This window comes from Pinus tabuliformis, chromosome X (assembly GCF_031772625.1).
Source record: "Pinus tabuliformis cultivar Carrire ecotype Pingquan chromosome X, CPIR1, whole genome shotgun sequence".
NCBI lineage: Eukaryota > Viridiplantae > Streptophyta > Pinopsida > Pinales > Pinaceae > Pinus > Pinus tabuliformis.
This window is the reverse complement of record NC_142308.1, coordinates 1,368,525,437-1,368,530,040: the sequence shown is the minus strand read 5'-3', so window position 1 is coordinate 1,368,530,040 and position 4,604 is coordinate 1,368,525,437.

The following is a 4,604-nucleotide window of genomic DNA, read 5'->3' as shown; positions in this document are numbered from 1 at the left end:
TGAGTTGGCGCTAGCTAGGTGTATATGATGGCATGGCACGTTGTGCAAGTGACATGTGGTCGTGAGATTTTATGTCTCTGGATGCCAATGTGGGCCAAATCTAAGTGACACATGGTGCCACCCAGAGGTGGATAAATTGAAGTAATGATGTCATCTTGACAGAAGGAGATGATGTCACATAACATTGATATTTGATCCAAAGTGATATGTTTGGAGCTGATTTTTAATGTTATAATATTTTTGAAATTCTATAAAGATCAGGGGGTAGGCCTACAATCATATCCATTTTCAAGTTTTTTGAAGTTTATACTTCACAGTGGATCAATTATGGGACATGTCGAAGAGTTAGTTTGACAACTTGATCATTTGGGAGGTCAGGAGATTTGCTCAAATGCACCATCAAACAAGGCCCAAATATGAATACAATATTAAGTGAATATTTATAATAAATCTCTAGTCATAGACTCAGTCTTATGGAAGAAAGAGATTAAAATTTTTGGGCTTATACCTTGAAGAAAATGGCACCAAGATTGGTTACAAAATAATATAATTTGTTGCACAGTTGGAGAGGGAAGAAATCTGCAGAATAAGAGATCTATTTTACTGATGTGAAGTGATGGACAACCTCTAGTATAAATGGTAGTACAAGATTAAGTTTTTGTGCTAGCACAATTGCATCTAAATATTTATTAGATTGAAATGAAAGTGTGGTTGGTGTATTTAAATAAGTTATGTTCTTGACATTCCAATGTGATGCAACAAAGTGTGAGAGGAGATCTACAACAAAATATGACTGGAATGAACATTAAACTCCTCAAGCTGAAAAATAATTAATCTATGTACCTATTCTCGATGGGGGAGAATTTGGAATTAAAAGGGAGAGCAACATCGAAGTGAAGTTCATGTGAAATATATGTAGAGAGAACACATGGGGTGTGGTGAACGCAATTGAAAATAGTAGAACTAGATAATGAGTGTGTAAGAAGAAGAATGAAGCTATAGATCACATGTTTTTATGTACATGTAGAAGAGAGAAGAGCTTGTTAAGGAATATGTGAGCTACAAAATTTGAAGTCACTACATGTGAGAAGAGATAGAAATTTGTAAAATAAACTAAATAACTCTTCAGGAGGTCTTTGTTTGAAAATCCCATGAAGTTGTAGATTTCAGTTGTAGTACAGTAGGTTACTGCCTCTAAGAAAGGTGGTTCTTACTGATGTGAGCAGGTTGAAGTCTCCTATAAGTGGCTGCACAAAAAACAAGAGTGCGTTCTTTGAATTGACATGATAATGAAAACAAGATTTGGTGGTTCTTCTCTTGGATGGGTTTTCATGTTAAAATCATTGTGTACATGTGTGAATGCATTATTATTGAAATATTGTGTCTTGCTTGTTTTAAAAAGTAAAATTTATAATTACTTATTCATGTATCCTCAGAATAATTCTCAATTCCCGAAAATTTGTATTAGATCAATTTCCTTGAGGAACAATTTAATCATTGGAAGGTAGAAGCGCAAGGGAATCATTGAAAACCAAGAAATTTAGGATATTTACTCAAGCATAGTACCAATATTTGATGGAGTAAATTATGTATTGTAGAGAGTCAGAATGAAAGAGGACATGATGTCCCTTGGAGTGGATGTATGTGCTACAATACAATCTGGATACACTGTTCGAACAACTCCACCTACCAATCTTGAAGAAAAGAGAACATACAACAATAGTGCAATGACTAAGAATGAAATTGTAGCTAGTAGTTGGTAAATGTGTTGGACTACAAATCAGCTAATAAATTTAAAAGTCTTAGAAAGAATGAAGAAGAAATAATTGTTGAATACTTTATTAGAGTTAATGAGGTAATTGATATGATTATAGGACTTGGTGAAGACATTAAAGAAGTGAAATTTGTCTAAAAAAAAATTTAGATCCCTCCTACTGAGATTTAATGCCAAGATCATAGAAATAGAGGAGATGACATAATTAAAAACTCTTACTATTGAAAAAATGCATGAAACTCTTATGGTTTATGAGATGATAATTGGAGACAAGAATTTGGATAAAAAGAAACCAACATTTAAAGGCACAAAGAAATCCAAAGAGCACAAAAGACTTCAATATTTTTCCATCTGTTACTAAGATGAGGAGCTGGTTTAGTTTGTAAGAAAAATCAAAAGGTTCTCGAGGAAATAAAAGGGAAAGCTAGCATTTAAATGTTATAAATGAAATAGAGTAGGAATTTTTTCTTCTAAATACCCATATAAAGTTGAGAAACAAGTGAACGACGACAGAAATAAGATCCAAGAAAAATCCTAGAAACATTAGAGGAAGAAGACTTAACATAAAAAGAGCTTCTACACTATGGAAGATAGTGAGTTATGCAAGGAAAGTATTCAAGCATATTTTGAGCATGAATAAGAAGAATTCACATTCATGTCATTCGAATATGAGACTATGTTCGAAGACAAATTAGAATCTAAAGAAGGAGTGGTGGACCTTGAAGCAGAGCTAGACATTTCAGCAGAGAAGTTGAAGAAGACTAGGAGGAAGAAGAAGCTCATGAAAGAGAAACTTCTAGGAGTTTAAGAAGGTATGTGTAATTCTAATAGTGAACATTATAACCTTCAAAATGTAAAAATAGAAGAAAATCTCGAGGCTAAAGACTATAGTTCAACGACTAAAGGAATAAGAAAAAAGTCATGATAGGCTACAGGATGAAAAATAATCCTTGAAGCTAGAACTATCAACAAGGAAAGGAAATGATATTTTATATGCACATGATGGAGATATCATTTCTATAAAGAATGATATTGAAGAGTCCACGAGTGAAGAGGAGCTTCTTATAAACAAGGTAGCCAAGTGGGAAAAGAACTAATAATAGTTGTAGGGGGAAGTTGTATATCTGAGAATAGATCTCATGATGATAAAGTCGAAGATGGATTTACACATCAGTTTTACTAAGGTTTTAGAAGAATTGAATGATATCCTTAGCGTGTTGAAAACCTCAGAAAGTAAAGCTAGTTTACATTATAAAGAATATCGTAAGAATTCAAGAGGAGAATTGATTTCAACGTACATAAGGAAAAGGAGCCTAAGAGCTATGTGGATGCACATAAAGGAAAAAATGGTAGGAATGAAACAATGAAAAATCCTTAAGAGAAGTTGAGAGTTAACAATTCTATCAATACAAAAGTAACATAGTGTAGATTTGTTCACCAACTAGCTAGAAGGTGAAATTTGAATAGATCTAATGAAACTAAATAGATGCACTACCTTACGTAGAGAACATTATTTTATGGTAGTTTCTATATGTGTCATAAATCTACCCATAAATATATTGTAATGTGATTAAAGTTGTAAGAGATGAGAATTATAATTCTAATCACTTTCAACTTGGTAGATCTAGAAGTTTCCTTGTTGCAAATAGAATTTTTTTCTTTCCTCTTATGAATGAGATTGAATGTTACATATGTCATAATTATGGCCAGAAGGCTAACGAATGTAGAAGAAAATTGTTTAATCGTACTAAAATAAAAAATTCAAAGTATTTGAGCCCTCATAAGAGTGAAAAGAAATGTTGACAAAAGGGATAAGAAATAGAGCAATGTAGTGTTGTGATGTATGCTCATGATGAGGAAGAGAAGTGGTATGTGGATAGTGGTTGCCCAAACCACATGACTAGAGACAAGAGTAAGTTCCCATTTATCAAAGAAATGGAAAAGTTAGCGTTAATTTTGGAAGAAGTTCCACAAGAAAAATTAAATGAAATGGAATCGTTCATTTATATAAGAAGACTATGTCTTCTAATGTCCTTTATGTGGATGACCTTAAAAAAAATCTTCTTGGAGTCACCGAAATATGTGTTAATGGGTATGATCTCTTTTTTTATCAAAATATTTTGAGAAATGAAGGAATAAGATGGAACTCTGGTTGGAAAAGAAATCAAAACTGCCAACAATTTCTATTTCTTTGATGAATTTAAGGAAAAGTACTATCTGATCAAAGTTGATGAGACATGGCCTTGGCATAGAAGGATGCGTAATGGTAACTTTGGCAATATGGTAAAATTCTATAAAACAAAGAAAGTAAGGCATTAGATAATTCAATATGCAAGTCTGGTCAATGTGGAAAAGATACAAGGGTGCAATTGACTACCAAGGACCATTCCACAACTATACCACTGGAACTAGTACATACAGACCTTTGTGCCACCATTATTGCCACCCCCCTACCTCCCCCTAAGAACACAGAGTTTGAGACGTGAGAAGTGTTATTTTTTGTTGATTAATGAATTCACTAAATCCACATGGATATGTTGTTAATAGAAAAATTAGATGTGTTGAGAAAAATTAAGGTATTCAAGGCTTAGTTTCAGAATGAGAAATATTTGGAGATTGAGTTCCTACAGTAAGATAGGGGAGGATAGTTCGGTTCAAGAGAATTCAAAGAAATTTTTAGCATCACAGAATAATAAGGTAGTATTTGGTTGCAAGAACTCCTTAGCAAAACATAGTGGTAGAAAAAAAGAACTAAGTTGTTGAAGACATGTCTAGGTTTGTGATGGATGAAGGAAATGTGAAACACACCTGGCAAGGAGAAGCAACCCAA